General features: G+C 39.6%; 1 protein-coding gene across 1 annotated transcript in view; it reads right to left on the bottom strand.

Annotated features, from left to right (window-relative positions):
• ZNF800 (zinc finger protein 800) overlaps positions 1-12,650 on the bottom strand; it is a 51,432-nt gene that overhangs the window by 24,528 nt on the left and 14,254 nt on the right. The window lies entirely within an intron of this gene.

Raw genomic sequence — 12,650 nt, 5'->3', positions numbered from 1 at the left:
TATACTCTGATTTAACTGTGAAATTCCTCTTCCAAAATCCCGGAAGAGTAATGATATTCAGAATCCTGCTTTACATTTATCTTGTTTTATCAGGAGTTTCCTTCTAACAAAACAGAATTGTAACAATACATATACTCTTTGTACATGTATATTGTATATATGTAAATGTGTATTGAATACCATACACATCCTGCTCTTATACTCTTTCCCCATGCACTCACCAACACTCAAGACAATCCCTCTTGCTCAAATGCTGTGGGACAGATTCTTTTCTGTTTACTGCTTCTAAATTCTTGTTACTTTCTTTTGAAAACACAGTATCAGCCAGAACTTAACAGGGAAGAACACCTTTGGAGAGCTGCTTACTGTGATTATGGGATGCTTAAGGCAACAGGTGAAGCAACAGAATCAATGCAGGGAAAGAAAATGCCAAGGAGCACCAAGGAGCGTGCTAGCCCAGGGAAGAACAAAGAACTTCCCAGGCATGTGGAGACTGGATGAAGTTTGCTGTAACTCAGGAAGTCCCTGAATGGGCTACAGCAAGGACTCACCTCAAAGAAAAAATGTTGTTGGGATTTTTTTACTTCCTGTTTGCCTTTCTTAAGACCTCTAAGTTCGCTCAATTAAAAAACTTAACCTTATAGTTCTTATTCAAATAAAGTTTGCCTTGTCTGAAATTAAAAAAAACAAAAAACAAAAAAAAACCCCATCAACTTCAGTCTAACTTTAGTTAGTATATAACATAATATAAAAAAAGACTACCTGAAGCAGTCCCATGAGGGATGGAAAGATGACTGCCCATAGTGCTGTCCCCACCATGGGAGCAAGGAGGGAGGCTTTCACACTGGGAAGCTTCACTGCTGTCAGAAGTGGAGCAGTAAGTGTGAAAGAAGGAGTGGAAAAATACAAGATATTTTGACTGGTAACAGGCCTCCTCACCTCCCCACACACCAAATGTCCTCCTGTAGGGAAGACAGGTGCAAAAGAGAACAAACAAAAGAGAATGAAGAGGCAAAGCGAAGAGCAGTCAAAAGTGAAATGAAGGATAAAGGAAAGCTGGGAATCATGACATTGCTGATGGCAAAAGAAACAAACAGAGCAACAGAACTACACAAGAAGGTCTTCCCTTCCCACCATCCAGGTAACTTTGTTATCCTAAACTAAGTCAGTCATGTTCTGGTGATACTGAGTCCCAGAGCGATGAGACAGCTATTGCTCTCATGAGATGATGTGAGAATACCCAAGATGAGTAACAAAGGTTGGGGGAAAATGTTCCACTGCAATTGGAAATGGTATAAAGTACACATCACACATAAGAGAAGTAGTCATTCTTGAAAAATTGTATTAAAAAAAAAAAAAGAAGATGGCATAAATGCTCAACTCCTCCTTAACCCTCAGCACTTGGAAATGAGAAGTGATTCTTAAAAAGTAGTTTCTAATGCCTCTGAGCTCCCCATGAAAAACAAAAATTTGAATGGGCCAATGCTGTAAGGTAAACACAGTTGTTGTTCATACAGCTCCAATTTTTAACTTTTTAAACCAAAAAAAGAGTCACAACTGCCTTCCTTTAACCACAAATCTTGTCTTCATTCAAGTTTGCAGGGCCTGCTGCCAGCTGAGATAAACTGTACCTCAAAAAGGACATTATAGCTGGGGGGGAATACACCATCACAGTCTTTCTTTCCTTTTCTTCCAGTATATCAGCCAATATGTTCTCTACAAATAGACCTAAACAATATGCAATAGCAAGTCACAGCTTTCAACTTCTGCATTCTTTTAGATGTCATTACTGTATATATATTTCCCAAAACTAAGTAGAGAAAATGTTGTTAATGTAATACATAAAACCAGGAGAATGTAAAAATTACAATCATGTGGCCAAAAAATTCTCAAATTGGGAATCATTCTTTCCCAGAGCATTGCCATAAATGAGTAAGCATCAGAACAGAAGGATGTGTCACATGGGGTTCACCAGGGGTCTGTCCTGGCTGCATTACGTTCCAGTATTTACTCCATGATTCAGAGAGTGCAGATTAAATTTACAGATGGCAAGAACCTAGAAGGAAATTAAATTATTGCAAAGGAAAAAATACTCTGGACAAAAAGGAAATAATCTCTGAGAGAGAAAAAAAAAAAAAAATGCACCCCAACAGGGACAAACTGAAGATATTGTAAGACCCAATGAACCACACAAATAAAGAATGGGAAACAGCCAATTAGAGATCAGTTGTGTAGAAAAGAACCATCAATGATATAAAACAGAAGCCAAACTTAAGTCAACATCAAGCTAAAACAGGTTTCTTAAGGTACCAAACAAATTATGCATGAGCCAGAATACAGAATGCAAAATGTGTAAAAAACCTCTGCCCTACAAGGCACAGCTGTGATACTGCCTTGTTCTCACAACACAAAAATAAATAAGTAAAAATTCAAGTGGGCCAACTGGAAGGAATGCATAGGAGAGTTGCAAGAACAGTTCCAGGAAACATGACCCTGGAGGAAACATAGAGCAGTGAGTCCAAAGAACATAAGACTAAGACATGACATGTTAACAGCCCTCTAGCACACAAAACACTGCTGCAGGAAGATATTGAACAGTTAGTTTCCTACATCCATCCCGGAGAAGAAAAAGAGTAACAGGCTTAGATTTTAACAGCAAGGTTTCCACCTCAAGCTAAGAGAATTTTCTGTTGGCAGGAATAATGAAATGTAGGGATGGACTGCCTGAAGAAGAGGCCAAACCTTCCTCAAAAAAGTCAACTGACCCTGCTTCAGAGTAAAGATGGATTCCACATCTTCCTTGCACCCCCATCATTTTCAGATTGCCTACATATTGTCAGAAAAAGAGTTAACATCCCTAAAAGCAATCTCTTCATCATGACCAGCTGGCCTCTTTCACAGATTAAATAACCATGCCTTGCTGTGTTCCCATTTCTCACCTTCCCCAGATCAGCACACAGGCTGTACCTGGTCCAGAGTGGCTGTCTCCCCTCTCTGACACCCTGTGCATGCACCCATGCTGTCTTTGCTTTCCCTGAGCAATGCTCTAGAGAGGATACAAAAGCCTTTATGGATGATTAATAGCTACCTTTCAAGGCTTAATGATTTGGCTAAGAAACTACATCTTATAGATCAGTCAGCTCATCTAGATCTTGGCCAGCTCTCCTCTGCTCATTCCAAGAGGTAGACTGAACATTCAGCTCAACATCTCTCCTGCTTTCAGTTTTTTTTCTCTATTATTAACCACCTATTCAGATAACTATTCCCAAGTTGCACCACTTTACTCAACAGACCATCTCCACAACATTCCCAATGGGTAAGCAGAGAAACTTAAACCTTAATCAAAACAAACTGTCACGAAAGACTCAGAAACAATTCAGGAATTAGTTCTGTTTTACAGTTCTGTGTGCTCTGTTTTCCAGTTTTCAGCTCTGCAATGATGAGACTGCATTTTATCTAAGGGAGAACACACCGTTTTACTACATGTTAGGTAATGTATACAATTCCAAACGGCAGAAGTTCTTCCCTTCTGTTGCTGGAAAAAAGATGAATAATAATGTTAAAATTAGTTACAGCCAGTATGTGGTAGATGGACTGTTGCCATATGGTGGTTATGTAAATTAAATGACAAAATAAGGATCTAGCATTTATAAGCAACTTTTGCACACTTCAAAAACCCAGCCTGCCTGTGAAATACCTACAAGCTTCCACTTATGGGAAAGGATGACATCAAAAACTGGGTTTTTTTTCTGAGACTCTGAACAATTATTTAAAGGAAAACATAAGCCTCTTATTTGCCTAACATACAAAGATTATCAAGTCAAATCACCACTCCTGTGCATTACACAAAGTAGCCTTGTTCACCAATTAAACATCTATTTTCACTTGGCAAGATTATCTCCCAACACCACATCGCTGTGTGGCCTGCTTGAAAGGTGTCTGACTCGACTTCGTGGATGACTTCAATGCCCATACTTAGGACAAAGATGATTTCTCTAAAAACAGTCAAACCCACCCACTTTTCCCCTTGACTAGATAGGGAGTTTAGGACCACCTTTAGGAGTTCTGATACTCTATGTGCTTGTCATTGGAACATAAAAGCAGGGGGGACAGATGGGCAAGATACTTCCCAAGCATCATTGCTCAGTAAACTTTAAATATGTTCAAGAGACAGCATTTCAGACTCCATGTGTAGCTATCATAGAGCAAAGTGTATAATTTAAAGTATTTAAAATTTTTATTATTTCAGCAGGCAGAGACAATAGGTATCAAAGAAACAGATAATTGGACAAGAAATCAAAAAACAGTTTCTTCTAAAAAGGCTGGGTCACAATTTTAAAAAACCAGATCTCATTTCTCAAGTTAAAATGAAAGCATAGCTCCTGCTATAAAAAATAAAAGTTGAAATTAATTATGGTATATAACAGCTTTGTGAATCCTTGACATACAGCACAGATTAGATTCCAGACTCCTACTGTCCCACCACAAAAAAATTTAGTATTTTTTCTCTAACCATATGCACAGAGGCTAATTAACACAAAATCCTTTTTCCTTACTGAAAAAGGAGTCTTCAGGCTTTATTAGAAGAACAGGAAAGCAATTAACTAAAGATTAAAGGGGCTTCATCTGCATGAAGCATGACAGAAACTGCCAAAAGGAGCAGGAGACAGGTAACAGAGGATATAACAAAAGTGGGGGAGAGGAGGAGAGAATGAGCAACAGAAGGTTAATATTAAAATCACGACAGGAGATCTTTCTCAGTAACCTGTTGGAAGTCAGCCAGAGGGGATAACTGCAATGTAGGCACAAGCTTAGGCAAAAGTCCATGGACTCTGTTCAGGTCAGATTACCTGAGCATAATGGTCCTTTCCACCCTCATAAATCTGAATTACACGTGTATGAAGACAAAAGTGAATACGAAGCACAAAGCCAAGGAAAGGTTTGAACCTAAGTTGAATTAAAACCCTTACATTATTATCATGATAGCAGAAGCAGTATGTAAAAGGCACTAACTTTTTTCTTAACATCTCTAACCACGTATTTATCCCTCTATCAGTCTTCACAGGAAGTGCTATGTCTCATAGGGAGTAGCTGCTTGGCATCTTTCTAAAAAAACATTACAGGACAACTCTGCCAAAATTATCATCCTCTTTGACTCTCTTATCTTAGGGTAACATTGGGTTTTTAACATATGATCTCCTCATACACATTTCTAGCCCTGGAACATTATTTAAAAGCCATAAAAGTCACACAATCCTGATTGGATCTAACAAGCTATTTTCCAGCACAATCTGATGGAAGTGGAAGTCTCAACTTGTTCATACAACCAGGCCATTTTCCCTATGACAAACTGCAATACATCTTAACTGGCTTAACAGATAGGACTGAAAGTTCATGGTGATACTGGTAGCATTTCACTCACCTTAAGAATACATACTCTGCAGCAGGAAAACAATAATCTATTCTAGCACTGATGCAACTCAAACACCTTCCTATGCTGTCAGATGTCTGTTAGAGATATCTGGTTGCTAGGTGTATGCTGTAATTGCAACAGCTGTACAGGGACAAAGAGGGGATGGATAGGAGGATGGAATGATCCTCCAACCAAAAGTCTTCAGAGCCTGGAGCATATCCTTACTCTACGAAGCTGAAGCTTGAGCCACTTGCATATCTCCAAGCTTATAAAGAGCAGCAGGTATGACCTGGTTGAAAGGGGCTGTCTGCAAGCAGATGTGAACAAAAGGCCAAAGGAGGAAAGGCATTCCTGAGAATAGCAAATAACACATCTTTCCTTTTCCTCAGAAAGGATCACAGTGCAAAGGAAGCTGGCTGAGATATTGCATTAGTTGCAGTTGCTGCAGGCAGTGAAGAGCTGGGGTACAGCAGGAACACCCAGGAGACAGCACAGGAGAAGCTGGGGCGATCATGACACCAGTGAGCTAGGCAGCCTCCTCACTGACTCAAAGCAATCTCTCAGTACCCATGCAGTGCTGAGTTTTGGGGTGCAATTTAGGCATTCAAGAATTCTGGATGTTCAGAATTGCAGATATAACCACTGCAGAGAGCTCATTTGCAGCAAACCCATCATTTCACATAAACATTAAACTGTGCACTCGGTGTGTCCAATAAATCTGACATCAAGGGCTACAGAATACTTGCATATACAAACGGGTCCACACACAACTGATTGGCACCCACGCATTCAATCATGTATGTCCTGAAGAGGTCTGATTTGACTATGTACAAACAGAACAACCAAGCTCACTGCATATGATTTAATTAGTACACATAAACATCTCTTTCCAGGCAGAAGTAGAAGCTGTGAAAGTGAGGAGCTCTGATGTTGCACTACTGGTTTTAGCCATCATCCAAGACACAGAACAGTCACTATACTGTATACAGACCTGTATATATACCTGCCTCATTATAGCTACCAGCATAGCATTGTATTTCCTGCAGTTACTGTTCAGAACATGAGATACTGAGATATTTTCCATTTTGAAAAAAAAAAAACAAAACCAAAAAACCAAACAACAATAACAATCACCTCAAGACAAAATAATACACAAAAACCACACAAATGCTCATTTGGAAAACACAATAACTTTTTTTAAATTAATATTATTCTCTTTCTTTTGGCAACAGCTTTGTTAACTTGAAGTCAGGTGGTTGTGTTTACCAAAAGTATAAAAGAGATGGTATCTATCTGTAGACATGACCCATGTTTCTCCTTTCCAAATGATAAGTCTGGGAATAGAATAGGAGAAGCAATCTGAAAACAACTTGTTTACAGATGCAAAATAACAGAACAATGCGGAAATTTCCATTTACTATATGTCTTCCACCATCCCCAAGAAAAAGTTTCTGCACTTTAAAAGGTGGAAGTAATTTTGTGCTCACCATTTTACTTTTTAAATGTAAAGGGAAATTAAATGAAGTTTTGAGGAGGTAAAGGACTTTTTAAAAGTACATTTTCTCTCTTGATATTCAGTCACTGACTAAACAACAAAAAAGGAGCTTAAGTGCTATTGAGCTGCACAGGTGTTTGATGTGCTAATTTTGAGAGAGCACCTTGGCAGATGTCACCTAACCCTGCTACTGTCCCCAGCTTTTCCCCAGCCTCGGGCACTTAGAGCGAGCGCAATCAAGCAAACTTGAAGTCTTCATCCTTAGAAACACCACTGAAGAACTTCAAATGCCACGACCTACAATCTGCTAACCGAAATCACAGGAATGCCTCATTGCTGTGCCCAGGACTGCACCGAGGCCAGCCTTTCCCCAGAACCCGCTCGCCTGTCGAATGTCCGCCTCTTGTCCCGCTGGGCTGCGCTGTGCTCAGGCGCGCCCGGCCCAGCTCCCTGCTGCCATCTGGCGGCAGCCCCGCTCGCCGGGCCGCGCACCGGCACCGGCAGCACCGCAAAGGCCTGTCTTGAAAACAGACGGTACAAGATGAAATCGCTGATTTGCGTTCGCTTCTCTGAAGGGCAGAGCAGCAGAAGCTCAGGCAGAGCAGGGTGACTGCCCACCTCGCCCTTTCCATCCCAGAAAAGGACTAAGGTGCTCCAGGCACTGTTGGATTTCCTAGGCACTGACTCCCCACCGACATTCAGGCTCCCTCCTCAAAAGCCAGCGCAGACCTGAAAAACCTTATTCCTCACCGACCCTGGGCTGCCCCCACAGCAAGACTTTCTGCTGCTCTGCTTGCATCCACCACGCCAAAAGCGAGATTTTTTTTCGGGGCTCAGGGTCTTCTGACTCCTCTTCCAAAGTCCCGCTGGTCCAGGGAAGAGGATGCGGCATGATGGCAGTGTACAGTCACAGCCTAATGAAAACCATAGCCCTGCTGCCCATCCTGCCCACACACAAAACACTTGCCCTAAGCATTCCACTCTCTACACCAAGGCAAAGACAAAAATTGTTTTTTAAGGCAGTGAATGCTGTAGGAAATACCTTGTTCCTCTCACATGCACTTAGTATATGGCAATTCAAATAAATGCACCAGCCTCAAGTGCTTTCATGAGTCTTGCCATAGTTACCTTGTCACTCTGATTAACTTTATTTATTGATTCATTTATTTTTGCTCCAAAGTTTAGAAAGTGTAGCTCCAAAGGCTGCAAGTCCCTTCGGAGCAGAGAAACCAGGATTTCATAACGATTTGATGTTAGTTACGTGTTACCATTGAACCTCTCTGAACAACAATTTAATGACTAGGGAGAAAACAATCCAAGCGCACCAAACCTGAAATGGAAAAAAAAAAAAAAGCCAACACAAGAGAAAAATAAACACTTCACTTCTAATTCAGGCACACAGAAATAGTGAGAAAATAGGGCTGGACAGGGCCTGAAGTTCTCAAGCCATTTATCAAGTGCCTACTGCAGGGAGAGAAATATTACTTCTGGCAATTGTTTCTCTAATCTATTTTTGAAGACATAAATGAAAGAGGATCCACATTGTTCCTGCCTGGATCTCTTCCGGCTCTGCCTTGTCTTTTTCAAAATCGCCCTCTAGAAGACTCCATAACCAAATTCTGAATTCCTAAATCAGTGGTGTTTGGATCACCTCACCCTCCAGAAATAAAAAAAACAATCAAACAAAAAAAAACCAAAAAAAAAACCAAAAAAAACCAACACTGACCAAACACTATCAAATGCCAAGCGTAAAGCAGCTTTCAAAACAGAAACAAAAAAAAATCTACTTCAAAATATAAGATGTTCAAAGAAGCTAACATAATAAGCACATAGATAATAAATCAGCATAACTCAACCACAGCTAAAGAGTAAAATATTAAAAATTGAACTGGGAACTACACAGGTGACAAATGGAAATATAACAATGACAGCAAGCACCTTCCGCAAGGGAAGAGACTTTTTATGAAGGAATAAGAGAACTGCCTTGTAGCTGTGCTAATGTAGCTATCAAAGCCACATAGTTTTATCCTCTCCTCCCTTAACAGATCCTTACATATTAAGCTTTACCCCTCAAAAACCGTTTTAAAATTATTAGGAATTCTACTACTTTTGGATTATATTGCCCTGCGTTATACTGTTGTAGGCAAACAATCTACTGAGATGAGCAAATTAGCTCCAACACACAAAAATTTTTTTTTCTGCTTTTTGAGATGCAGAAGTATCTTAGTCTGCTACCAATCTTGTTTTGAAGCCAAGAATGCTAAAAGTTTGCTGGCCATTTCCTAGCACTGTAGGTCAGTCCACAGCTGTGCAGCCACTCAGTTTCAAAGGCATTCCTCTATGCTTCTCAGTACATTTCTCCAAGATGAAACTTCTTTCTGAAAGTCTCCCTCAAATCATAACCAAGTCCCTGACTCTGCATTGCTGCGATCAGTTACTGGCCTTAACATTTACAGAGAGATAAAACAAGGAAAACAAATATCCTATCACTGCACCCAGATATGCTAACTGTAAACTGAAAGACAGCTTACTGAAAACAAAAAGTTGAAAATAACTCTTCAAAGTGGAATATCTCCAGTATCACCTTGAATACCGGAAAAGCAAATTTTTGAAGTTAAAACCATGAAATAATGATAATTAAACTATAACTCAGAATAGCAAATGCCAGATGAAGTACAATTTATGATGTGTTTGCGTGTTGTTATACTGCAAAAACAATGACTTGTACAAATTGAACTGATTCCAGCCTGAGCTTCAGGACATTATTGACACTTAAGGGAACAGCCCCTGCAATCTTTTCAGTGTCAAAGACCATTTTTACAATGCCTAATTTGTTAGCAGTTTCAAGCATGTTTCCAGCTGCAAGCAATTCACTTATATGAATCTGCAATATCAAATAGTTGGCTTCAGTTTTTAGTAATGACACTGCAGTCAAAACTCTTTGCAAGATGCTTGTGCATCTACCCGAGGCATCCAGTGCTCTGAAATCATCAACACAATACATTTAAAATAGATCAATCACATTAACAGGACCCAGATACTTTGTCAAGGATAAAGAGAGTTAACCTTTTCAAATCCATATCCCACAAAGAAAAAATTATGAAGTAGCAGCCTACCATATGCAAGTGTTCCTTGAGGAAGCAAATAGCAATATTTATGTAAAGAGATTTATAAAAAAGACCAAATTCACTAACAATCTGTTCAGTTCTGAGCAAGGTACACAAAGTCACACACCTTGTTTTCCTCATTTATACTAATGGGAACAAGTACTCTGAAACAGCACAGACACCTGACCCTAAACCTTGTGAACCCAGCCACCACTTAATCTACTACCAGTTTGACACCATGCAGAGAAATGTCTCACTGAATTTGGAATGCCATTACCACTTTTATATCTGAGACAAATTATTGATCTCATTATCTGCCAATATCATTAATGTATTTTTGATGGAAAATGCAGCTTTACACATTTAAAGCATGACAAGTGTCCATTTTAGGCCTGTTCATTCTTAGGTAGTTTATCCTTCAAAGACAGAGTAGCAGTTAAAAGTTAGATGTACATTATAAAGGAAACTGATTACAATTTACACACCTATTTAAGTCTAAGATTCACCCCACCTGCCTTGCCACAACACAGTGACTTCAAACAATCCCTTTGTTTGCTGCAGAAAGTCACAAGCTGAAAACTGTAAAACCACAACATCCTGGAGAAGAAAACATCTGAGCAACAGAGTGAAAAAAATGTAAGCACATGTACACGTAAGATCTGCTGCAAACCCCAGACTGTGCTTTTTGGTCTCTGCTCTGTGACAGAGCCCACTGAACTCTTTCAGATAACATCAACAGCTGTGGAAGATCATCAGAGCAGACTGTTTAGCCCCTAATAAAGGAGCTGACTCCCAGGTTCAAAGCCCATAAGTAATGTGAAAGAGCAAATCCAGCTCAGTCAAGAGAGCTGAACCAGGCAGCACTTGAAAGGCTTATGCTGAGAAGACAGACCAGGTACATGTGAGTTGCCTCAGACTGAGACAGCAGGAAAGCATCAAAACAAAAAGCCACCAGTATTATCAGATGCTAACAAATTTAGTGCAGTGGATTACTGACACAGAACCTCAATCCTACCTATAACAGAGGCAAAACCACCATAAAATCTATTTCTGAAGAGTACCATTAGAGCAAGATGAAAAAGCACATTCTCCTCACCCATCCAGACTTCGAAACAACCATGAGAGTACTGCTCCTGGCAATACAGTGAAACACTACTTAGTCTCATCTGGTTTGCAGCAAAATTTGGTCCATGTGCTATCAAAGACTCGGGTCATCTTCATTTCCCATTATATCTTCCAAAATCAAAGATATTGTTTCCTCATCTGAGACATTATTTCAAGTATAAAACACTTCTATTAAGATTACCAGTATCTTGACAATACCCAAAGGGTCCATAATTTTTCAAATTATATTCCACTTTGTGTCTATGAAATTACTACTTTAAGACTGTAACTGATGGATACTGTGAAGCATGCTCCCTAAAAAAGGGAACTAAAGCATATTCCACATCTTTCACTTCCCCTCTGATGCCCTTCCCATGATGAGCAGAGAACCTTCATACCCAGTCAGCAGTCCCTCTTGCATGTCCCCTCATTAGTACAAACACCAGCTTCCCCATCAACAAAATCATTGATGGCCCATTCTTCTCTACCCCTCATCCTCCAAACAACACACTGGTTTACCGTTGTGGTTAACCAACTGTTGTATTTCACTATTCAGCAAAAGGGAATTATGTGAAATACCTACCCACAGTTCTTTCAGCCACCACTGAAAAGTGACCTCATTTTCAGAGTACTTCAAGCACCTGACCAATCACAAAAATCCTTCACACAGTAGATTTAAGCTCGTCCCAAGAGAACCCAATGAAAAATAAATGGTGGTAATGACCATCAACTATCTAAGCTACAGATTTCTTTATTTTCCTATAACAATGAAGAGACCAAGCACGACAAGGACTTCAAGCCCTGGAATCTAACATTTCAAACAGGAAAGACAAGTAAAACATAAAACCAGAGACCCCTCCAAAAATAAAAAACAAAACAAAACAAAGCAAACAGAAAAAAAACCTAAGAAGAAAAAAACCACAACAAAACAAACAAACAACAAAAAATACACAGATATAAAAAAAAAACCAAACAGGAATACCAGACACCCTCATCTGAGAGACAATTTAAGAAAAGATTATTCTGAGACACACACCAGCATATTAGACTTTAGCAAGCCTGGTGCCACCAGTATCAGTGATATTCCCTTGCTGGTAATGTAAGTGTTCATGTCCCTGAAAGTTAGTTCTGCAAGCCTCAGCATCAGAAGACATCACTTTAAAAAAAAAAAAAAAAAAGACAGACTTGCATACAGAATGTTTAGACCACCCCAAAAGTTTTCTGTAAAGTATCTCACATTCATTCTAAATAAAAAACTCTTTTAAAAAGATTGAACATTAATTCTGAAGGTCCACAAAAGAGACATTTGTCTTTGGCTACTCTCAGTGAAACAAGCCAAACCAATGTGCCCCATCAATGATGCAAAACTGCATCTTAATTAAAAACTCATATCCAGTGTGCTGGTAAGCAGAAAGCGTACCTTTGAAATAGGAGTAACTTCACATATTTCAAGATGCAGATTACACACTTACCCAGAACAGACAGCAGAAACCACAAGGATAAATTGAGAAATGAATATTCTATCCCTATG

The sequence above is a fragment of the Lichenostomus cassidix genome, chromosome 1Aa, assembly GCF_008360975.1.
Source record: "Lichenostomus cassidix isolate B80296 chromosome 1Aa, HeHo_3.0, whole genome shotgun sequence".
Taxonomy (NCBI): domain Eukaryota; kingdom Metazoa; phylum Chordata; class Aves; order Passeriformes; family Meliphagidae; genus Lichenostomus; species Lichenostomus cassidix.
The sequence above is the reverse complement of the archived record's forward strand: the minus strand, read 5'-3'. Positions and strand labels throughout refer to the sequence as shown.